The sequence below is a fragment of the Leptinotarsa decemlineata genome, unplaced genomic scaffold (assembly GCF_025532065.1).
Source record: "Leptinotarsa decemlineata unplaced genomic scaffold, Ldec_3_MD MMD2_tig00003736_RagTag_RagTag, whole genome shotgun sequence".
NCBI classification, from domain to species: domain Eukaryota; kingdom Metazoa; phylum Arthropoda; class Insecta; order Coleoptera; family Chrysomelidae; genus Leptinotarsa; species Leptinotarsa decemlineata.
Window position 1 is genome coordinate 4336832 of NW_027412593.1, and position 26771 is coordinate 4363602.

General features: G+C 34.2%; 2 long non-coding RNA genes across 4 annotated transcripts in view; one reads left to right on the forward strand and one right to left on the reverse strand.

Annotated features, from left to right (window-relative positions):
• LOC141483586 (uncharacterized) lies at window positions 1-3881 on the forward strand. Its single transcript, XR_012466171.1, has 2 exons — window positions 1-141; window positions 3363-3881. It is a non-coding gene; the product is annotated as an uncharacterized lncRNA (long non-coding RNA).
• Window positions 2210-26771, reverse strand: part of LOC141483585 (uncharacterized) — a 25800-nt gene continuing 1238 nt past the window's right edge. The window contains exon 4 of one of the 3 annotated variants that reach the window (XR_012466169.1): window positions 2210-3009. This is a non-coding gene — a long non-coding RNA (uncharacterized lncRNA). Of the gene's footprint in view, window positions 3010-14816; window positions 25437-26771 lie in introns of those variants that run through there. The other 2 variants (XR_012466170.1, XR_012466168.1) reach the window with 2 other exon arrangements.

Below are 26771 nucleotides of genomic sequence, written 5' to 3' on the forward strand. Positions count from 1 at the left end.
TATCTTACCACTGTACTGGATACAGTCATCCAGTTCTCCGAAGTCCATCGAGTTCTCTCAACCCTTAGGTGTAAAGGTGACATTGGTACGTGAAGAGTTGTCAAAAAGGCTTAAAGTTACTACTGTGAACAAGGGAATGACGTAAGTTCTTGTACACCCTCGTTGGCTCTTGTAGAGGATATCAGCAATGACCAGAAGGGTGTTTTCGTCGACGTCTTCGTCGAAGAAACATGTCAGAAGGTCTTTAATATACTCTGAGGGTTGAGAGAGTAAAAACAATAGAATGACGCAACTTCTTGAGCAACCCTGCTGGTTTTGATTCTCAATGACCAGAATGGGTTGAAGAAGAAGTGTCCGAAGGGCCTTAATTTAGTAGGTAACCCCTTTGGGGTGTGCAGAGGGTGTTTTTTTTTTGTTAAAAAAGTGGTTCGATGGAGCCCAGTCGAGCCACGCCTCGCCCACATGGTATTCTTTGTGACGCATTTGGTAGTTTATTGAAAATTGTGACCTTTGGGGTCTCAATTTGTTTACATTAATAGTTAATTTTGGTTCATTTTACTGATAATGAACTATGAAATGAGCTGTTTTTGAGGTTTCAATTTGAATGAATAAAAATCTTTCAAATATAGTGAAATAAATTAGGTATAAAGCCCTCTCAATACTACTAGTAGTTGTAGTAGTGATTGAACTGTTTTCAAAGACACAACGATGTATTTGTTGTACATAATTCTTCTTATTTCACAAATTCACGACATACTAACTTCAAAAGTTATGTATGTTAATACACCATACAAGTTGGAAAATGGTAGCTTTCTATTATTGAAAGTACATCGAGATACGATAATTTTGAATGAATATCCAGCTTTCTACACTAAAAAATCAATACCATTATGTAAGAAAATCCTAATCAATCAACAAACTTTTTTTTTACCTAATTTTCATTTTTCAGATTCTACAATAACATGTAAGAATAAAGGAAAAAAATATAAATGTGGATATGCTATTGGTTCACACAAAAACTTTTATCCTATTGTTCCATTCAAAAGCCGATTAATATGTGGATATCACAGTATTGAACAATTCCATAAACCATCCATAACTTACAAAGATTTTTGGTGGCAAACTAGAGAAGATTTTTATAAATATGCAAATGCTCATTTGAAAAAATACTTAACATTACCAGAAATTTGTTATCTATACCTAACATATGATTAATTTTCCACAATTAATAAAAAAAAATGTAGACGAATTACGTCTTTTATTTTCCTACTTCTAACGGTAGTCAGTTTGCGTAAATATTTTTTACATTTCACTAACGAAATTTACTCCATTTTCAAGTTCAAGTACTCCAAGTTCTAATTTGAATAATTATTAAGTCAAGACCTCCACGATGTTAATTTACATTTGTTTTCATATTTTACTGATAAAATTTGCATGTTAATTTACATTTGTTTTCATATTTTACTGATAAAATTTGCTTCATTTTCGAAGTTCTAATTTAAATAATTATTTTAATCTTTAAGATGATCTCAATTTGTTCATAATCATTAACTTTGTTACATTTTACTGATAATTACTATGAAATGAGCTAATTTCCAACTGAACAACTTTCAATAATTATCATATGTAAACAGAATAGAAAAGTGAAATACACTGCTAATCAATACTTTTTATTAACTGCTTTTGATGTCTTTCTAACATTTTGAGAGAGGATATTATGTAACAAAAATTTTTAAGAACTCTTTAATAGTTGATCTACAAACTGGACAATTTTTACATGTGATAGAACAATCAATACAACATACTAAATGTTCACATGGTATGAATAATATATTCATTTCTCGTTCTGAACAAATTTTACAAGTAATATTTAGATTTGTAATTGAAGTACAGCTATTTTTTTCATAGTTTGTTGAATGTTGATTTCCTTTATTTTCAGATGAATTAGTTAACTCCTTCTTATTGAAAAACATACAATCCAGTTGCCATTCAAAGTGATCTAGCAGTGGATTATCTTTAATTTCCCAGTGGTATCCTTCAATGCAACATTTTGGACATATAACTATATCACTTTCACCTGTAAAAATGAAACCAGCCGCAGCAAGTTTATCCTTTGGAAAATCAGACATCCAATTATAAAATGTTTCTAATCTATTTTCATAAGTTTCAAAAATTTTTTCTTGTATCATTTGCATGCTTGCTTCAACCTCCATTCTTCTCGTATTAATATCAACTGACAGAGTCAAGCAATTAAATTAGCTTTTTGTAATTCTTCAATAATCGAATTAATTTCGTTTTGGTGACCTGAATGTCCTGCAGTTGTTGAGGATAGTAGTAAACGTAATCTGTCACAAAGTTCATTTGGATCATCCCATCTAATATAATCTATTTTATTGTTATTTACTTCCATAAACATACCTTTTCCTGAAGTTATTGGAGCTATTATATTTTTATACTTTTGTAATTTACTACCATCAATTTGTTTATTTGGTTGATAATGCCTCCTATGAGCATTAGTTTTTAAAACAATTTGTTTATAATTTTTTTGATCTTATTCAGTGAAATTAATGGGATATTTTTTAAACAGTAATTCGTATAAACCTGGTGTTCCCTTATATCTTCTATTCTTAACGATAACATCAGGACCATTAATATACAGTCTTGAATCACCGATTGAAAGTTTTTCAGTATTTTCATCAAGTAGTACACCATATTTGTGATCAAACTCTTTTCTGTCTACATCTTTATATAACCCATTAATATATTTTCTTGGAAGAGGATCATACCGATCTAAATAATCAATATATGATGTTTGTGTAATATCTTTCAAACGATTATCTTCAGATTCTTCAATTTCTTCTTCATCTTCAGACTGAATATTCTCCATAATAGATTGTTTAAATTCACTTGGTTCTTCATCTTCTTCATCATGTAAATGTGAGGTATTTTCGATTTTAGGTTCTGAATTTTGTGATAGTAGTTTCATTGATAATCGACGAGTTTATAGGGCTGAAATCAAAAATGTATGCTATAAAAAGAGAGCATGAAGATGATAAGGAAAAAAATTTAATAACAAAAAAAGATAAAGGTATAACGAAAGCTTCTCTTCAAGAAATAACGTTTCAAAATTATTATGATTGTCTATTCAAGAATGAACATTTTGAAGTATCGGAAAATCTGATTCGTAGTAAGAAACATGAAGTTTACACAATAAATCAAAGAAAAATTGCAATAACTCCTTCAGATGATAAACGGATTTTGATATATATTATATATCAACAGATACATTACCTTGGGGTTACAAAATTTAATCCACATGTATTCATTTTTACATTCAATTATATATATTATTTTATTTACAGATGAGTACCGAGGAAAACTGGGATAACGATAGTTACTCAACCTATATCCCTGATTTAAACAGGGATATAGTTAGAACTCCCCCCATTAAAAAGAACAAAACAATCAAATACCAATTCAAGCTGGCAGAAAGGGAGAGGCATAAAAATATAGCGGAACAGAAGAATAAATCTGATTATAATCAAAAATAAATAAAATATTAAATTAACGTCTCTCATTCATTTTTTCTTTTTTCAGCAAAATGTCTTCTGAATATACCCTCACGGATTTTAATGATTTATATGGGGATACATTATTGAAGGCGTGTGAATCCATAGTGAATCCATAGCAAATATTTTATTCTGCAATAATTGTAACTCCCCAAAAGAAACTAGTATGAAAGTCATGAAGAAAAAACAAAAACGTCAGTTTTGTAATCATTGTAAAATAAAAACCATATTTGAATTATGATTATAAAACAAAATGTTTGATGAATTACTTGGTTCTCCAATTAAAAATGTGAATGAATTACGTCTTTTATTTTCCTACTTTTTTATTCAAATTAAAACCTCAAAAACAGCTCATTTCATAGTTCATTATCAGTAAACACCCTCTGCACACCCTAAAGGGGTTACCTACTAAATTAAGGCCCTTCTGACACTTCTTCTTCAACCCATTCTGGTCATTGACAATCAAAACCAGCAGGGTTGCTCAAGAAGTTGCGTCATTCTATTGTTTTCACTCTCTCAACCCTCAGAGTATATTAAGGACCTTCTGACATGTTTCTTCGACGAAGACGTCGACGACAACACCCTTCTGGTCATTGCTGATATCCTCTACAAGAGCCAACGAGGGTGTACAAGAACTTACGTCATTCCCTTGTTCACAGTGGTAACTTTAAGCCTTTTTGACGACTCTTCACGTACCAATGTCACCTTTACACCTAAGGGTTGAGAGAACTCGATGGACTTCGGAAAACTGGATGACTGTATCCAGTACAGTGGTAAGATAACTACTAGCAGCCATTGCAATTCTAGCGTTGTGCCAAGACTTATCGGTGTCCATTTTCAAACAGCAGAAAGCGGAATTCTGTGACCTGACATTATTATATCCGGTTCGGAGACATTTATCTTCTTGGAGAAAACCGATGCCTTGGTTTTTTTGACATTGAATCTGGTTACTTCCACCCCAATTCGAAATCGCTTCTAGATCCTCATTGATATATGCACTGAATTGAACGTGATTACTTTCACCCCAATTCGAAATCACTTCTAGAACGTCATTGAGATATGCAACCTCCTGCTGCCGGTGAAGATGTTCCTCCGTAGCCGATGTCCTGGAATCTAAATGGAATGACGAGACAAGTGTGTTGTTGTCAGCAAAGCAATATATTGGATTCTTGGTTTTTTACAATAAGTCATTAATATACAATAAAAAGAGGGTTGGAGACAATATGGATCCCTGGGGAACACTGGCGTTGATGGTGAGAGTACTCGAGAGATATCCATCGACGGTTAGTTGCAGGGATCGTTCTTTCAGAAAGCTGAAGAGCCTTACACAAAAATGATCCGACAAGCCACTATCAAAGGCTTTAATAATATCAAGCGCAACAGCTCTTGATTCTCGATGTTTCTCGATTGCGTTATTCCAAATATGGACGTCATTCGATATAAGGTCGCTTGTTGATCTTTGTTTCCGAAAGCCACATTGATTATCGCTCAAGATGTTGCAGCCTTCCAAATATTCCAAATAAAACGGTATCTCTTCTAAAATGCGCCAGCCCTCGCACGGCTGTTGAAACATGATATTAAATCTTACCAAATTAAATTTTGTGTTTCATTTTTACTACATATTCGTTGGAGATATTATAAATTAAAGTGCATAAGCTGATACAATGCGACAATTATGCATGGAATAATGTTTTTTTATTCAACAGATAACCTTCGATCTGCGACTGAATGACGCCTCTTTCTGAACGTTAAAGAAATGCATTAGCTAATAACATTCGATAATGATATATGCAGGCATGTTTCATTCTCTATTCGTTAACCTTTGATTTGTGACGCTGTTGCAATATGTTATCGCAAAGTAGTAATTAATATGCAATCGTTGGATGTTCAAATTTCAATTAGATAAAATATTCAACCGACGGTCATCACGTTCGTATGCATGGGGAACAATCACGAATATATATATATATATATATATATATATATATATATATATATATATATATATATATATATTCATAAGTGACGTACTGTGAAACGTGTGTTTGTTTTTTTTATTTTATTCAATTATTCATTTTTGACCTACCAATATACGATATGTATCGTATATTGAAAAAATATAAACGAAAACAAATTTCAAAATTAAGGGATACGTTCTTTCGAAGCGTAATAACTTTTTTCTATTGATTTTTTCAACAAAAAAATTGACATATCGATGTTTAGAGTTTCCTTCATTCATGTTTTATAACCTAAAAGAGAAGCTAATATGCCTTTAATAGAACTGCAACAGACCGAACAAAATTCATACTGGTCAAGTTGAAGATTAAATAAAGAGAAATCATCATTATATAAATTTGTAAAATTGTTCAGTGAAAATCTCACAATGAAGTGTTTTTCAACACGCTTTTATCAGCTTATCAGAATTATCGACATCATTGCTTGATATATTCGCAGGCAGATGGCGCTTTACGTAACCTCCTTGATATAATTCGGACTCACTCTACATGTGATTATTCTTTTGGAAAAAGTATATTTTTATTATTATTTTATCACGCTTTTATTAGCTTCACCTGTAGGTATGTATGTATGTATGTTTGTTTGTTTGTAACTCCCCTTTTCATTTCATATTCATTCCCGTTTGAATGCTCGGGATCTGTATATGACAGAATTATCGACATTATTGCTTGATCTATTCGCGGGCAGATGGCGCTGTATGTTACCTTCTTGATATAGTTCGAACTCACTTTACATGTATTTCTTCATTTGAAAAAAGTATTTTTTTTATTAACACGCGCGCCTGCTGCCTTATTTGTAACCCTTCTTTGCGTGCCTGCTTCCTTCCTTGGGCTTGGTAGCTGTTCTTCAAAATATCAATGGTCATTTTTCTAAACAATATACGGCTGATTGATCCCAAAGTTCAGATAAAATAAATGTAGTTTAAAAAGACTAAAAACACGCTTTTATAGCATACAAAACTATACAAACAAACAAAAATTTTTCAAAATGAATTTTTGGAAACATTCAACACTCCCAACTACCTACACACTATGTTCTGGTGAAATTTACGCTCGATATTGAATTATATTCGACAGACATTTATGCAAGATACTTCACAGCAGCAGGATCATGCTGAAATCATCCGAATAGATCATCTACAAACCGGTTTCGAGGTATCACCTCTCGTTAGTACAAAAAAGATCCTACCCAGACAGCAAAATACCTAGTACTCGATTAATTTCAACGATTGCTCGTCTTCCGTTAAAGTGAGTTAAAGTCTAACCTCCTGTCTCTCCGTCTCGCTAGACTTAGTTTAATTCTAAGGCTGGGGGCACGAAAATGGCGATGGCCGAGTGATGGCGAAGCGACGCGACATGAAACGGTGGCGATGCATACAAAAACATCTACAGTATAGATGACGCGCACGAAACGAGCGGTGATGGGGCGGGGCGATCGAGCGATGCACTGGCGGAAGGAGAGCGATGGCGACGCGGAAGCGACAAGAAAAAACTAGTGTGATTAGGTGGCCTGCGATTACAGTAGTGTTGTGTAGAAAAATATTATAATACCAATGGAAATTGATAATGAAGAATTTATCTTGTGTATTTTGTCAAAACCTGCTCTCTAGGACAGTAAAAATGTTCACCTTAGCTCGTAATAAAGAGTAGAAATTTTGCCAAATTATTTCTTCCTTCATTTGTTGAATGAACACCATCTTTAGGTAATATTAACTAAGTTCTCATTAGTAGACTTGGCTCCAATAGTTCTTCTCAACGTAAACTTGTCTTACGATGACGTGACATGTTGCTCACAACTCTACCCCAACACGACTGACCGAAATAAGTTTCGTGCCCAAGCAAGATACTTCTCCTCATCGCTCCGCGCCGCCCAACGGTCCGCCGTCGCTCGACCTTCGCGATTTTCGTGCCCCCAGCCTAAGAGGTGCGATGCACAGTCGAGACTATTCTCGCCACCGTGTTCTTTGATGAACTCAGTTCATCTCACCTCGCGAAAATGCGAGACCTTTCAGAGCGGGGAGGGTCGTCGATAGCGTAGTCTACCGCAGCCCTGACTAAAGGATTCTCATGAGTTTCGGCATTTTCGAAAACTCCACGATTTCGAATCTGTATATTCTGCCGTATGTAAGGCAGATTCAGATTCAGATGTTGACGTTCCTCACGTACCATGTAGCGTGTGTTATCAAGTTTAGGATTTTATTCCGGATCCGTTCCAGGATATCGACATGTATTTTTGCTGCGTGGCCCCATACCCCTGAGGCATACTGTATCACTGGTTTGAACATTGTTTTATAAAAGGTTCGTTCCAACCTTGAGTCACAAACAGATTTCCAACTGTTTGTAAATCGTTGTCAACGCGCATGTCTGGTAAATATTGGTTTCTGATTAATTTGAAATTTCTGATTGGAACAGCTGATAGTTCAACTGAAGTTTAGCATGGAATTTCAACATAACCTTTAAAAATAATTTGGGAAAGAAAGTTTTTGGCTTTCTACTACTCCATCTTGATACAAAAAAAGGGGATGAAGGAATCTTCCAAAGAAAGGAAGGAAGTAATCAATTTCAAAATAAGTAACTCTATACATTGATGTGTAAATCATGCAAAGAAGTAACTTTTAGACACAAACTGAAAGAATGTCCTCCTGAAACAGCTACTTTCATATAAACATTGAATTACACGAAAGAAAAAAAATCTTTCGAAACAAATACTTCTATATGAACACTGAATTATACAGAAGATATTTTTCTCTACTCAGTTTGTATTTCAAACATTCCACAACGAATGTCACACCTAAAAATATAACCCCTTCAATTCTTTAAAAATGAATCTAATCAAGTGTATTTCTGGAGAGTAAAAGAAGGTTGCAGTATTTTATATCTCTATTCTATTTACTAATCAACATGGAACTGGGAGGTCACCGTAATAATTGATTTGTGTAATTAAAGATGTTCATATTTTAGGTTCACTTAAAGAATTCCTAATTTTTCCTGCGCCAGCAAATACATAATTTATTTTATAACAATTTTTGCAGGTTATGTTGTTTGTAAATTGCATGAACATAAAACAGAAACAGTAATACGGAATACGCATGCGTCAGATTGATGGTTAGAAGATAATCCTCAAACCATTCTGGTAGATTTCGAACAGGTTTGAATCTTGGATGGAACAGAAAACTGATAGTTTACTAATGGTTGGAAACTCACGTTGGAACGCAATCACATTACTGCGCAGAATCCTGACTGTCAGAAACTGTTTCTGACGCTGGTTGGAACGAACCTAAAGTAAAACTTTGTTCTTGAGACTTAGCTTGCTCTTGCGGTCGATGAGAGGATACAGCTGAGATATCCTCGCACTCGCTTTTGTCCTTATCGTTTGCATATGTTGGGCTCAGGTGGGACTGCGGTCTATAGTTAGACTCAGATACACTACCTGGGGACTCCAGGCGATGTCTTGACCTGCCATATTATCTCTCACTTGCGGGTGGATGCGTTACCTACCCAGCGCTATCGCTTGAGTGTTTACAGGATTTACCCGGATTTTCCAACTAGTGTAACAAATTAAATAATAAACTGTGGTAAACAATATTTCACTATCACAACTAATTTATATTCAACACTTAGCAACTAACGCTTAATTGATCTTCACTATTTGAATTATTTGTTAAACCGCTCGATTCGCTTTCTGAATTCAGACTCCCTCTCTGGACGAGAAGCCGGCCTTTTATATCGGTAACGATTGCTCCAGATTTTTCTAGTGGTTTCGTTACTCACCTAGACTTTTCGCGGCGGTTCGCGGTGAGTCATGTGTTTATTCGCTGGCTGAGATATCGGTCAGGGCCGGCTTCAGATTCGTTACACCAGAAACCATGTTTCTGGTGTAACTTCAACGCGGATGTGCTGCATATATGAAACCTTCATCAAAGAGAAAAATTGTTGACTAGTAACAGATCCATCTCGTGAAATAACGAGAGATAATATTTCGAAATAATATTCCGAAACATTCATCTCTCCGAACTACCTACACAGTAGGTTCTGGTAAAATCCAGCGCGGTGTTAGCACAGTAGGTTTTGATAATATCCAGCGTGGTATTAGTCGGGGAAGTAGTTGTTTCCCGTAGGCATTTACCAGGTAGTTGGGAGAGATGAATGTATTTTATTTGGAAATATCAATTTTTGGGTATTAATTAATAAGTAGATACATCGTTAATAGGTGAATTAGAAAACTATATGTAGGTACTCGCATAAAAAGCTAAAATTACACAATTTTATTATTACGGCGTTTACAATGAAATTGTAATAGTTGGCAACCTAACTCATCGTAATCTGTTTCATTGTCAGAAAGTCCTGATTAACTCTCTCTGGTATCCCCTCCAAATTTGTTATGAATTCTTGCACCTCATCTATAATGTGTGTTCAAACGTATCAGTGTTTTTTTCGTGATTTTAAGAACTCTATAATTTTTTCATTCAACATTTCTGACCCTTGGGTCAATCTCAAATTGTTTATTATGTTCATTTCTCCTTATTTTGAAATTGGAAACTTTTAGGTTATTGGTATTTGTTTATGATGGGTAAATCTGCAACTTAACCCTCAATAAAGGGCGTATACTTCTATTGTTAACTTTCTCAAGACCTTCTATTTTATTTCTTCATGGCTATATTATATGGGTTCAAATAGCGAGATTTCTTAAAATAACGTGACGTTTCTCTACATTCCTATATCTTTTTGAAATTATGGCAACTATCAACTACAATCCATACTAATTTCTCTGTTTGCCGAATTTCGAACTAAGCATCCTTTTTTCCAAGAGGTACAAGGACTACGTGACTTGACAATAATTCCAGCCCATCCTGATAAATTACCCTCTCTCAAAAGAAAATTTTTGGGGATAGGACCAAGTGAAAATAAATTTGAGTCTGCATCCGATAATACTAGTAACAAGACATACCGTCTATCACAAAATACAGTTCATCGTTGCAAGTACCGTAGAAACATCTTGTTGCAAGACATACCGCTTACCAGATACCGTTAACAATACCAATCTCGTCTGAGTTTTTCACCACACATTTTTTTGTTTTTTACATTAATTTTTGTACTTTAAACTCATTGTAAATAAAATATTGATTAGATATTAATTTATCTGGTCAAAAATCATTGGAGAAATCTAATTACTTTTTTTTTAATTGTAAAATTTTGATTAAATCAATAATTAAAAAACATGCGGTAACCATTATGTAATTAGACAAGGCATTAACTACGAGAGCTACTTGTCTTTGTTCCGTCGATGAATTTGGTTGGGTCCCATTGCTCTGTTCAAGTAATCCAGTCATTTAAGCTTAAATTAGGTAAGAATCTCGGAATTCGAGATACCCAGCTGTAAGTCTGTAAATACTTGTATATTGACACCCTAAAAGTTGTCTCAAAACCTACATATGGTAGGGTGTAAGCAACTATTAAATTTCAAGGTCAAAGGTCACAAAAATCGGTTTTTTGCGCTTTTTTTTGGAAATATCTCATTTCCTATGGGTTTTTGCTATTTGTATTTATCATCAATATTGTAGAATACAAAATTCTCTACAAATTTTGTTAAAAAAAAATTTTATACGGTGAACCGTTTTTGAGATAGAGGGCGGAGAGCGCGCGGTCACAGCATCACTTCAGGTCAACCGGTGCCTCCGGTCGAAAACGCGCCATATATAGTTGATGAACTATCGATAAATCAATGATTATAAATATTTGTCAATTTTTATTAACTATTATATTATATTCTATCATTTTTTTCCTAACTTATCCACTTTTTATTCAGTATTAATTTATTTAACAACAATCAATCAAGAATCAAAGTCTAAAAAAACTGCAGTTATAATAGGACAAGATATTGATTAACTTGTCATTTTAATTGGGCGTACACTGTCTTACGAACAAGAAATTTTCTTTAAAAAAGTTGGGAAAGGTAATGTAAAAACGGAGATATACTCGACTAAAAGTTCATTCATATTTATTTCTGCACGCATTAAGTGGCTGTGACACAACTTCTGCGCTTTTTAAAAAGGGAAAAAAATCATTTTTAAAGGTTTTTGAGAAACTGACAAATTTGGATGAACTAGCTGCAGCATTTGAGAAAGAAAATTGTTCGGCCCAGAGATTATTAGAGAGTGGAACTCAAACCTTATTGGCAGTCTATAATGCTCCGAAATCTGTGAAAAGTCTCGATCATCTTCGTTATATGCATTACGTCAAGTCTACAAAACTTAATAAACCTGTGCAGCTTTCAAATATTCCACCAACAAGTGCAGCTGCTCATCAACATCTCAACCGTGTATATTATCAAGTTCAAACTTGGTTAGGACATGATTTGGAACCCCAGGTATGGGGTTGGGCGATGCGAAACGATTTTCTGGAGCCTATCATGACAATTTTACCCCCTGCTCCAGAAGATTTGCTAAATACAATTTTCTGCAACTGCAAGAGTGGTTGTGGTTCGCGATGCGGATGCAGGAAAGCGGGCTTGCAATGCTCTTTAGCTTGTGGCCAATGTAATGGGCAAGCTTGTCTCAATGCTCTACCATATCAGAGCGACATTAACGAAGATGGAACCTTTGACCCCGAAATCATGGAAGAACTTGAGACATCGTTGAAGACGATAATGAAGACCAGTTTGAAATTTACCAGCAGCCAGAAGACGACGATGAAGAGGAAGAAGATGATTAAAATTATAAATTGTAGTTTTTGTACCCTTTATTCCATTTCTTTACTTTTAATAAAAATAAATGTATTCAATGATATTTTTTAATAAAAAGATTGATTCATAATTTATTTGGTTTTTTTTCATCATGTAAGAAGTTATAAATATTAATTAGGTTAAAATTCAAATATAATTCCTATATTTTCATTAACAATTCTGCAATTACATGGGCAGGTAAGTGTTGTTAAATAAATTAATACTGAATAAAAAGTGAATAAGTTAGGAAAAAAATGATAAAATATAATATAATAGTTAATAAAAATTGACAAATATTTATTATCATTGATTTATCGATAGTTCATCAACTATATATGGCGCGTTTTCGACCGGAGGCACCGGTTGACCTGAAGTGATGCTGTGTCCGCGTGCTCTCCGCCCTCTATCTCGAAAACGGTTCACCGTATAAAAATTTTTTTTTCACAAAATTTGTAGAGGATTTTGTATTCTACAATATTGATAATAAATACAAATAGCAAAAAACCCATAGGAAATGAGATATTTCCAAAAAAAGCGCAAAAAACCGATTTTTGTGACCTTTGACCTTGAAATTTAATAGTTGCTTACACCCTACCATATGTAGGTTTTGAGACAACTTTTAGGGTGTCAATATACAGGTATTTACAGACTTACAGCTGGGTATCTCGAATTCCGAGGTGAACTTACTATAATGACTGGACTACAAGGGTACTTTCTTGAGATCGATGTTGGCCGGGGTTCTTTTCTGTGTGTACATGTAATAAAGTGTGGCTCTCTTTTCCAAAACCTCAGCAATGATTTAAATGGCGGAAATTTGTCATCCTGCAGTATAAATTCCCACCGCCATACGGTATTTTGACTCACCTTTGATAGAATGAGGAATTAGGTTATATTGCTGAAAAGTATGACCACACCGTACTGAGACTTCCCTCCTATTTTTGTGTTTTCAATCCCATCGAGTTGATTTGGGGAAAATCGAAACAAAGCATCATGCGTGAAAATAATTTTCCAAAATATGATAAGAAGGTAGTATAGCTAATTAAAGAAGAGATATCTAATATTACCGAAGAAGACTGGCAGAAAAGGATTAAAAAAGTAATTTTAGTTGAAAAAGACTATATGGAGATTGGGCACTTCCATATTAATGGTGGAAATATTCATTATTGATTTAAATTACGACAGTAATAGTGGAACAGAGAATATGGAAAAGGAATTATCAGAAGCTTTCGAAGAAAGTTAGTGAAGTGTTTTTGAAGCAATCGATTGTATTTATATGTGAGTAAGTATTATTCAGTGGTATTTTCAATTATTACCCTGTTATTTGAATCCCTAGTTTCCAACTCGCCTGTATAAACAACATATTTATTATAGAGATTATATGTATATTTCATTACACATATTATATAGTTATTGTGATTATTATATAATCAGAAATTATTATTGAATAACGATATTAGTTAGCTCCCTAACTATATTATTAAAGGGGGCTGTTGGAACATAGGTTGCACTATATCGTTTATTTGAACTATAGACTACTTGACAATGTTAAGTTGGAACTACAATTTCCAATAGTGTTTTTCACATAATGATCAATGAATTAGTAGATTTGAACAGAATGCACACGGACTATTTTGATTCTTGCATCCTCTGTAAATATGTGTATATGCATATTTAGGTCAATCTCATTTCTGGCGTCGAGAGTTTTTGACAAAACAGAAGCAATACATTTCATCTTAATGACAAATTAATGCTTGCATTGTTTATATTACTCAGTATGTTACACCTTCATTCATATATTCCAGATACTTCAAACACAGTTGAAATGATATAATTGATGAATTGAAGTAAAAAAAAAGGTTTTCAGTTATTAGTGAATCTCTAGCTTCAATTTTCAAATAAAACTTATTTAACGTGAGTCTACTATTACTGGTGAAAAATTTCTTATCTTGTTCGAAATGTTTGCAATCAACTGATCAATATCTACTTTGAACACAAGCTGTGCATGCCCATGATGTTATATCTAACTATTTTAGTATGAGATTCAATATTCAACTCGGCTCACCTACTCATTGCCGGGTCTAGACAAAATTTTCGATGAAGCCGATATTCTTTCACTTCTACCACGTCTGTGATGGATTTTTTTGGTTTGACAAATGTCATACCTTCACATGAATGTCATTTTTCAATGGGTATGATGATTTGATAATCTTTGACTCTAAAGAGAGAGTTGATTGATACAATTTTCATTTTGATATCATTATGTTTTTTGGTGTAGTTCCACTAAGTTACTGTATATACTGCTGATATTATCAATGTCAGTTTTCTTATTCATACAATCAGAAGACTTATCAATTTCAACCATTTCAAGATAAAGTCATATCACTTTTATGTAAAGTTATTCTATCTTTAAGAATTCTAGATGTTGTTCCAATATAATCCAGGTTACAATTGTTACAAGGAATGTTATAAATCACATTAGACATTTTTGTAGTATCCGTTTTATCTTCCAAGTCAAGTCAAAATATGCTTTATTGTCTGTAGATTCATATCTTATTGACAAAGCTTGGTTAAAATAATTAAATAAAAAAACAAACAAACAAAATTACACATATTAGCTATCGCTACTTAGTCATATAAAACTATAAACTATACAATAATATACAATTTCAAGTAAATTCTAAATATATGTATATGTAACAAAATAGGATATGAAAAAATAACAGAAACAGTGTTATATTTACTTAGCACAATACAACACTTTAGGAAAATAGCCAGTGATATTATATTTTAAAAATTTCCAATATTGATTACATGAACTGTATTGAGAGTCAGACACAAGTCAATCAATCAATCAATCATGCTTCATTGCTCAAAAAATCATTTCTGATTTTTTTTTAAATTTGGTATTGCTCTATAGCACATTGGGAGGTGGTTGTATATTTTCTTGCTCTCATACATATATCAAAGAAAATTTTGAAATCACTGATTTTGGGATTGGCAAGGGTAAATTCCGACTTCCTCTCGTGTGGTAACGTCTATCATTATTCACTGCTGAGTTGGATTTTTTTTTGTGAATTAAGCAAACGGTTTCTAAAAAGGAATAAACAAGGTACAGTAAGAATTTTCTGACTGATGAAGAGTGGTTTGCAGTGGTCTTGTGATTTTGCCCTACATATGTATCTGACAGTCCTTTTTTGTAGAACGAATACTGAATTTAGTAATTGCTGACTACAAAAGCCCCAAGAAGGCAATTCCATATCTCAAGTGCGACTCTACCAAGGAAAAATACACAGTTCTGGCTGAATATTGATTGAGTTCGTTAGAAAAAGCTCGAACTGCATAAGAGCCAGATGCTATTTTTTTTGCATAAATTTGTTATATGCTCATCAAATTTCAATTTATCATCTGTAAATACCCCTAAAAATTTTGTGTGAGTTTTGTTAACTATAACGTGATTTTCTATAAGTAAGTCGCCTGAATTTTCTATGAGTAAGGAGCTTAAATCGCCCCGCACTGTTCAACCCTATAGAGATCCAGGGTTATGTATGATGTCTCTGAGATTATCTTCGTTTGTCCCACGTCAAAGGATCGTGGTGTCATCCGCAAAAAGTGTAATATTAAAATTCTTTATAGTTTTAATATGTTTTGGTATATTTTAATATTTTGTTCATTATGAAAAAGTTTTATGATATTTGAAGATGAATTTAAATGGTATATATATGGTATAGATTTATAAGAAAAATTGATAGGTGAACTATTATACATAAATTTCTGTTGATTACATCGGAATTTATATTACTGCCAGTATTGAAAATTATTTTATTGAGAAGTTTTCTGGTATAGCAATTTTCCATCAATATATCTCTAAGAAGTCTGAGATTTTTTTGCTTGAGGGAAGGGTGTACTAATTTTTCTATTCTTTTTTTTTCAAACAGAGTAATAAATTCATTTCAACTGACTTTTTATGAAAAGAATAGTAATTGATATATCTTCCTGAATCAGTAGGTTTGACATACCGATCAGTGATCAAGGAATTATCAGTTTTACGGATAACTCTTGTATTAAGAAAGAGAAGGGTCTGATTATTTTCTAATAATATAATGAATTGCAATTTTTCATCATATCGATGACAATATCAAGAATTTCATGAGATTTGTCATAAGGTATTGCACAAATGACATCGTCAACGCATTTCTTTAAAAAAAGATGTTCAAAACTCAGTTTAGGAAGTATCTTTTCAAAAAGATCGTCCAATACGAATTGAGCTTCAATAGAAAAAATGGTAGCTCCCATTGGTGTACCAAGAATTTGTTTATAGTATCTACCTTCGAAATAACAAAAATAATGTGAGTTGAAAAAGAAATCAATTATTTCAACACTTTGATTTATTGAACATTTTTTATTCATATCATTCCAACTTTTGATAATACTTTTCTCCACTAGATTCATAGGTAAATTGCGAAAAAGTGAAATCACATTAAGGCTTATCAGAATATAACCCGGAGGTAATGATTGTTCATTTATTAAATTGGAGAAATCCAAAGAATCCTCAATATAGAATTCATTTTCATAATTATAAGCATATGTGAGAATTTTTGCTATCACCAAACCCAGTTATTAGGTTTTCAAAATCTGAGAGTAAATTTGGTATATTCACCCTCTTTGGTAGTTGGTGGTAAGCTGAAATTGAAACCTAAGGCGAGAAAATGTTTTATATCTTCTGGTATAATGATATCTGATAAATTTTGTATCCAATTTCCTTTAGTTTCAACATCTGATTTTGAATTACATTTGAGTATACTAAGTTTATCGATATTTTTTTTTATATCATTGAAAATTTTATTGTATTTGACCGTTTGTCTTTTTTCAAATTCTAGCCAAATATTAAAAAAAAATGGATTCTGTTACAAATGTTGTTTGTCTATCCGAAAGTTTTTCTAAATTTTTCAAATCATTATGTGTGACTTTAGTTTCAAGATTCAATACTTTTTTTCTTCAAGTTGTCATTGAAATTATGAATGTCATAAGAATTTTTATCATTTTGTAGAATTGAAAAAGATATTTACATTTTTCGTATTATTTTCTATATGTGAAAGTCCCCACATTGTTTTTTCTACATTGAAGGAGGAAAATTCTTCTCTTGCGATACGATGCTAGTTTCTTGTTAGTATTTCTCCATTCCTTCATTACTCTGCTAATCTGGAAACCGTAGTTTAGTTCGAACTCTTCGAAGAAACCCATTGTTATTTGAAGTTGAGTATCTTAGCGACTGGAGAAATGTACAATAAAATGGATTAACTGGGTCTCTCAGTCAAAAAATCAAAACTCTGGTTTACTTTGCCAAGCTTTCGCTTCAAATGGGAAGCTTCTTCAGGGCTAATAATTTATTGAGTTGTGGTTTTTTTGCCTTTGAATGATTTGTAATGTTATATATGTTATATATGTATCAGTCACTTCATAGTGTATATTGGTTATATCATATGTACGATGGTGGTCCCAGAAATATTCTTCCCAAGAAAAAAAACACGAAAATAAAAAAAAAATCATTTTTCAATATAATCTCCTTACAGCTCTATACACTTCTCCCAGCAACATTCAATAAATTCGATACCGTTTTTATAATAAGAACTGTCTGGCTCCTCAAAATAGCCATTACCTGCTGACATCCTTGGAAAATCTTTGACCACCGAGCCATTTTCTTTCAAGTTTGGGAACAGAAAATAATCTGAGGGGGCTAAATCTGGCAAATGGTGTGCATGAGGTAGCAATTTGAACTTTAATTTGTTAATTTTGGGCATTGCAATAATGGATTTGTGAGCTGGTCCATTGTCTTGATGAAACAATACTTTTTTCTTAGCCAAATGCAACTGTTTTTGCTTCATTTCTTCATCCAAACGTTGCAATAAGTTCGTATAATACTCGCCGTTGATAGTTTCACCTTTTTAAAGATAGTCAATGGAAATTATCCCAAGCGCATTCCAAAAAACCGATGCCTTGACCTTGCCTCAGAGGAAACAGTTTTCGCCTGCTTCGGAGCCGGTTCTCATTTTTAAGTCCACTATTTTGATTGTTCCTTTACCTCGGATGTAATGTATTGGACTCTTGTTTCATTCATGGGTATTAAATGACGCAAGAATTATGTTGCAGTGGAACTTGGCTGAACACACTTGATTGAAACATCTTCACGACAGTATTTTTGCTCGAGTGTGAGCAAACGCGGCACTCTTTTGCACAAAGCTTTCTCATGTCCAAATTTTCAGATAATATACGATGTACCGCACTCTTTGAAATGCCTAATAAGTCTGCTAGCTCGCGCACTTTCAGTCGACGATCATTCAATACAGCTTTCTGTACAGTACAGCGTAACAATCACAAAATGAACTGCAAAGCCTGAATAATATTGTGAGTAATCAACAACCACAAAATGAATCGCAAAGCCCAAACAATCTTATGAGTCAGGCTAATTTCTGTGCTAGTTTCCGTAGCAAATCTTTAGGAAATTAAACGAAAACTGTACTACTACAAATCGCACCTGATCTTCATAGAGGACCAGCTGAAGATATTCCGACTTACGCACTCTTTGATGAAGGATCAACCTGTACCATGCTTGAGGAAGACTTAGCTCTCAGATTACGACTTCCAGGAACGGTTGTTCCAATCTGTTTCCAATGGAGTAATGAAATAACTCACCACGAAGATCGTCCACGAATGGTCTCTTTAAATATCGCTGCTTCTAGAAACCCACAAAAATTCTTCACGCTGAAACAAGTGAGAACGGTGCAGAATTTGCGACTTCCATCTCAAGAAATAGATGTTGATAACTCGAACAAAAAATATCCTCATTTAGACCGTGATCTATTGGCATCAATAAGAAATGACAAACCGGAGCTGTTGATCGGTCAGGATAATTGTGGCTTCATAGTAAAAAGAAATATCATCAAACCAAAACTGAATCAGCCCATTATGTCTCAATGTAAATTATGATGGACAGTGCATGGCCCAACCAGTGAAACTCACTCTGAAACCTTTCTTTCCCATGTAACTCTTTGTTGCAGACATTTGAATGATGAAAAACTGCATGAAATGGTAAAGGATACTTTTCGACTTGGAGTTTTTGGTGTTAAAATACCAGATAATGTTATCTAACCAATCGAAGACAAAAATGCTGTGGAGATCATGGAAAGAACTCTGAAAAAAGTCGGTAATCATTACGAAATAGGACACTTATGGAAACGTGACAACCTTACTCTACCGGCTAGTAAAAATAATGCCCTGGATCGTCTGAATTGTATGAAACGCAAAATGGACAAGGATGCCAACTTTGCTGAAGGGTATACTACAAAGACTACTGAGTATCTTCAAAAAGGATACGCCAGGAAGTTTTACATCCATCTGAAGTTCAGAATTATAAAAACAACTGGTATCTTCCACACTTTGGGGTTGCGAATATCAACAAACCCAGAAAGATTCGCTTGGTTTTTGACGCTACGGCAAAGTCTGGACCAAAGTCCAGATGTTTACGAAATGAAAGCGATGATTTTTGGTGTAATACCGTTCCCGTCTGCAGCACAGTTTGTAATAAACAAAAATTCAACGTCGTTTGAACACAAATACCCGGAGATGGACTAATTAGATTCTTGCCATACCTACGACAGATGAAGCTATCGACAGAATTTGAAATGGTATTGTTGCTCATAAAGTGGCAAATTTCGATATGGTGAAGTGGATAAGTAATTCAAATGAAGTAATACAGTCGATACAGTCACTACAGAATGACACTTATTTACGGACTCTCTAAGATCAAATCTATTTCTTATTACTTAATTACCATGTTTATCAAAAACCTTGGTTTTTCAGTTATATAATTGTACAATTTCTCCTGGTTCCCATTCTTTATCATTATGGTTGAATAGATACATTTTGACCATTTTTCAAATGTTGAAGATCTCTGACAGAAGAAATCAATTTTATGCCAATATAAATGTCCCAAATGTACAACTGTACTTCTACAGCAAATTGTCCTTGAGTGGCTCTGCTATCAGGACGTCACCGTTATCATTATTTGGATCACCTACGTTTTCATCGATGGGTATGTTTGCATCCACACACATATTGTGTAAAACAACACATTTCTTTCACACATTGGCTAGAAAATCAGGATTGTATCTCAAAGTACACTCCTTCAAAAGACAGCAAAATGTCATTTTTAGGATGCCAAAACATTTTTCGATGCAATTCCTTGCTCTAATGTAGACATGATTAAACCTAGATTCGAGACTATTTTCAAGGGGGTTTTGAAAAGAATCATTAGACATGGATGCCTGGGGTAGCCAGTATCTCCAATTAACCAAGCTTGTTCCCCAGATTTGTAAATTTCTTGCATATAATCCTTTATCAATGAGTAGTTCCATATAAAAGAGTCATGAGTGGATCTTCCATAGTTGGCAAATTAATGATCAGTGATTCAATTATAATCAAACAATTCGTAGAATAAATTTTCAAACCAAATACAAGACATTTTTGAAGTATCGAGGTTAACATACAGGCTGATTCACGGTGAACGTGACGTTTCTGGTGAACCAGACAACGGATCACTTTGAAAATTTAATGGAGGGCATATTCAGACATTCTCTAGCCAACTAAAATATTTTCGACAATGCGGTGTTGCCGCTTCTATTAGAAAGCAGTAGCAACTTTGATTTTTCAAATGGAACACTCTGTATATAATATTATTTTTGGAATCTCCAACAATTGCCCGACAACTTTTCTTGATATTTCCCTATACCTATCTGTTACCGTTTTCGAAATAAAAATTAATTTCAATTTTTTTCTTCGAAAATCATGACTTCTAAAAATGCCGATATCTTTTAGTTAAGAAGTACTATGATATCGAAATTTGGAGTTAGGTGATACTTGGACACTTCCCACACGTCAGCCTAATCTCCGTTACTTCAATACAGGGTGGTAAAAAAATACAGTTTTTTCGTTTGCTTGAAAAAGTTGCTGAAATTTGATTATTTTAAATGGAACACCCTGTATATTATTGAAAATTCGGAAAGCTGCTGAAATTTGCTTTCTTTCTATGTATATCATACCTATACCTAACTAGTCAAGTTTCGGACTTATGAACATTTATTTGTGAAAATGTCCCTTCAGAATGGTATTTCCATTCGGTATTTGGTAAGCAGGCCATGATTACTATTTGACAGTAGCGTTGTGACATTCTCTTAATAATATCGATATTTTCGTCACTTCAGAAGTTGCAAATACCTTCATAACGATGGAACAAAACTATTCAAACGAAGTTCTTATGAATTTGTTTATTATTTTTGGACAGTGTGACAAAATTATCAGCAGAACATGTAGAAAGTTCAATGAAATGTATCCGAAATACTGTATACAAAATACTGTGGTATTACTGTTTCTGTTTTATGTTCATGCAACGTACAAACAACATAACCTGCAAAAATTGTTATAAAATAAATTATGTATTTGCTGGCGCAGGAAAAATTGGGAATTCTTTAAGTGAACCTATAATATGAACATCTTTAATTACACAAATTAATTATTGCGGTGACCTCCTAGTTCCATGTTGATAAGTAAATAGAATAGAGATATAAAATACTGCAACCTTCTTTTACTCTCCAGAAATACACTTGAATAGATTCATTTTTAAAGAATTGAAGGGGTTATATTTTTAGGAGTGACATTCGTTGTGGAATGTTTGAAATACAAACTGAGTAGAGAAAAGTATCTTCTGTATAATTCAGTGTTCATTTAGAAGTATTTGTTTCGAAAGAATTTTTTTTTCTTTCGTGTAATTCAATGTTTATATGAAAGTAGCTGTTTCAGGAGAACATTCTTTCAGTTTGTGTCTGAAAGTTACTTCTTTGCATGATCTACACATCCATGTATAGAGTTACTTATTTTCAAATTGATTACTTCCTTCCTTTCTTTGGAAGATTCCCTCATCCCCTTTTTTTGTATTAAGATGGAGTAGTAGAAAGCCAAAAACTTTCTTTCCCAAATTATTTTTAAAGGTTATGTTGAAATTCCATGCCAAACTTCAGTTGAACTATCAGCTGTTCCAATCAGAAATTTCAAATTAATCAGAAACCAATATTTACCAGACATGCGCGTTGTCAACGATTTACAAACAGTTGGAAATCTGTTTGTGACTCAAGGTTGGAACGAACCTAATATAAACTCCCGAACAGACACAGAATAGTCGAGAACGATTGCTACAAACAACCTTCATATTGAGGACATGCGTCGTTTCATGCAATAGTCCAAGAGAGCTTTGAACTTTACGAGGCGATATGATCTGCTTTATATCGCTGGGCAACGCCACGGTATTCAGCTTCATGTTAATACATCCTTTCCTTTCTTGTAATAAGTCGCAAAGGTGGGCTTGGCTAACATCAGATAAGTATATATTTGGATGGATTGATATTGAGAGAGAGAGAGAGAGCTGCAGGTAGAGGCAAACTTGTCAAAAATATGGCTGAATTTAAATATATTCCCCAATTTAAATAGTCTCTGGCTAAATAAATGTAACCTTTTAGACCGGGGATATTGTTTAGTTAAGGTAGTTAAGATATTGTTTGTTAAGGTTAGTTAAGATATTGCTTAGTTAAGGTGATGCATGACAAAAGTACTTATCTGAATGGATTATTGAAGTGAACTTGTTAAACAATGTATCTGAGTTTATATTACTTGATTTGAGTAAGGTCTTAGATTAATTAGATAAAACATTTCAAAACTCAAATGTATAGATAAGGTAGATTATTGTGACTGGATCCCCAATGAAGACTCCAGATCCCATAGGCAGTTCTTGGAAGGAAGCAAAGCAAAAATTGGAAAAGTATCCATTTGAAAAAAATCTTGCATTTGACAGCTATAGGTGAAGGCAAACTTGTCAAAAAAACCCTCTGAGTTTATATTGAGTAGTTACCTCACTTGAGTACGGTCTTGGAGTCAATAGATGAAATATTTGAAACCTACGTAGATATGGATAATATATGGTCAAGTTAGGATTCTTCAAATAATCACGTAATTTTTCAAAATCTTTTAAAATTCCCTCCCTCTACCCCCTCCCCTACCTAAAATCAGAAACATATGATCAATTATGATCATGAAGCATCGTTTTTGGCAATTATTAATCAGAACTGAACGGATGTTGTGGCGGTAGGGGAAATGGTTGCTTGGCGAATAAAGGTCACAAGCAGCGTTTCGGTTTAGAAATATCGCATGCAATGGAAAAATAAATATACGTGATAGCTCACCACAACCCCTACCCGTGTGATATTACCGAATCTCCTCACTCCATTTTCGAGCTGCGCGTAATTAAATGGACAATCACTCAGATATAGCCTGACTCAATGCGTAATGAATACTCTTGGTCGCGTAGGTATCTCTAGGGGATAGGCACGGCAAGCATTAGAAACGTACATATTTAAATGAATTATTGAAGCCTTGACAGCTACAAGTAAAGATAATATGCCAAAAATACTTCAAACTGTATATAACTTCATTTGTGTATGGCCTTGAAGCAAACAGGTGAAACCTCTCATACCATAGAAATGGGATATGGTAGAGTTGGGGTAAGTATATCCTGATTGGATTCGTAATGAACACCTCAGCTCAACGGGAAGGAGTAACTAATTCAATTTGGTTTCGTTTAAGGTCTTCATGCTTGTCTTCTTGCCATCCAATTACAAAAGTTATCTTTTGGTCATATATGACAATGTATTGATGTCTGTAAGTCAAGGTTTACCATATGCGATTTTCAATCAACCCTCGATAGCCTTAGAAGTATCACTCAAACACCGGATGTCTTATGGATATTCAATTGAAGTCCATAAGATATCCTTCACCGGATTTGGAATGGATATTCTTCGATAAATGTCCTATGGTCATCCATGAGATATCCAAAAATGTATTCATATGTATTTCTTATCTGAATTTTGATATTGACTTTCGAAACAGAGATGATCAACAATTTTATGTATGTTGTGTCATTTGTCCACTTCTATTCATTTTTGTAGGGTATTTGCACTTCACCATTTTAGTATTTTATTTTCTTGTGTTTTGCTAGCTACACAAAATGACAACTATTCAACAAATTAACCAAGGGTGTTCAGACTTAGTTTCACCTTTTCAATGAATCATACAGGTAAGGGCGATTATATACTCTACGAAAACGCCATCTATGGGATCGACACAAAACTCAATCCACGAATATCAAGGACAAACGAGGCTCCCTGAGATAGTTCGTTGTAAAGCCAAGCTTCGATATCGACCACTGAACGAAATTCATCCATTATTTTTCACTGCAGCTTTCACTGCAAGGCAACTCGATGAACTTGTTATCCAACACAAGATAGTGCTGTTTCGTCCTGCCAAGGTCACACGAGTGGTGCTAGGCTGAACTACTGGACTGTCCTGAAACCGAAGTCTGAGAGTAAAGACGAGAGAATTTTTTCCTGCGAAGACGTCATCTTTGGGGTCGACAGAAGAGGCGATCCACGAAAATTAAGAAAAAACGGGGCTCCTAAGGTGGTCCGTTACAAAACATGCTTTCATGGCACTCGCAGTGGAAGACAACCTCGAATTTCGTTCGGTGGTCCATGTCGCTTGACTTTGCAAAGGACCGCCTTTTGGAACCTTGTTCATCTTTGATACTCGTGGAATGAGTCTTCTGCCATCCCATAGATTGCGTTTTTGTATAGTACAATTCCATAATAGTAAGCACTAAATTCTCAGAAATAGTATTGCATCAAGTCCAAAACATTTTTGTCAAGGTTGTGATTCTATATATATTATCATCATTTTTCCTCATCTCTTCAGTACAATTTCCGTACGACACTACAAGACACAGTTCAAGGCAAAAACGTCAGTCATTTGTGAGCATTTAGTGCTTACTATTTTGGATAGGAGAATATATCATCGCTTCAACTTTGAAGTTTGTTCTTAGGACTGTTCAGTGGTCCCAGCCTAGGACCACTGCTGAGACATTGAATGGTCGGAACAGCGCTGTAACAACTTCATAAAGCCATGCAAGTAACGAAATGGTTATATTAAGCCACTAGTATGGTATCGGACTTCAACTATCTTCATTTTCTCAGGTAGCTGCAAAAAATAAAATTTGTTAATAGATGAAATATTGAGCGGTAAAGCTTGAGTATTGCTGGAGTTTTATCCCAACACCAAACTGTTATTTTAACACCTAGACAAGTATTGCGATCACCATGTGATCATCTACAAGAGAAAGTTTAATCTTCCTCTTGAAGATGATCACTTGGTGATCGAAGAATGTGTCGGATGTTAAAATAACGGTTTGGTGTTAGAATAAAACTCCAGTAATATTCATTACCACACCAAAGGTTCCAAAGGGTGCATCACAGTAAAGCTAAACAAAGTAATCATGTGGTTATCGTTACTCAGTCTATGATCTAGCCTCATTTTCGCAATGTACCTTACTCATTATCACACTAGTAATATACAGCGAGCGCCAAACGTAATAGCGAGCCCAACCCCATGCCCACAAACTCATTTTCAATGTAACCACCACTACAGCTCTTGCAAGACATACAAATGCTCTGTACAGAGGCCTATCATTACTTGTCATACAATGCTGTTGGCGTTTGGCATTGGCTGAATAATTTGTGGACTGCGAGTCCAAGAATTGCATTTACCGGATACCCTGCGAGTGCGGAGAATCATTCATCGGTGAAACTAAGAGGCCATTGAAAGTTCGCATTGCTGAGAACAAGAAACACACACAGCGAGGAGAAACCAGCAAATCCGGAATAGCAGAGCATGTTTGGACTCATCAACACAACATCAAGTGGGCTCAAGCTGAAATCATCCACAAAGAGGAACATTGGTTTGGAAGAAAATTCAAAAAGCCGCGTATATGTTGTCCAACAACGCATTTAGTCAAGCTAGCGTAGATATACGTAACATATGGAAACGTATAATCAAGGGAAAAACGACCAACTTCCGCCAAACGGTCATCCCCCGCCAAAACCAATGAAGCGGAAAAAGTGAAGAGGGGATAGGTGAAAGCACTCGAATGATCTATAAATAGTCAGATCACGGAGGAATAAGTCCAGTTATCACCCGAAGACGATTGTGGATACTAACAATGGAAACGTTGTGACATAACTTGGTTTGAAATCTTTTAATTTTTATTTTTCCATTTTTTTGTTAATAATATTTTTAATGTTCAGCTTTTATTATTATTTCAATTTTTATTTGTTTGGTTGTTGGTATATGTTATTTCTTTGTAATTTCAGTTTTTTTTATATAAAATTGTTATTTTCGGTTAATCTTTTTTTGATTTTTTTAAGGGTTATCAAATCAACTTATATTATATTAGACAATGGAAGTCCGAACTGATGAAATACAGGCGTATCGTAATCCAATAGTAATTTATTTGGGAGAGTCTATACCTGCGCGATC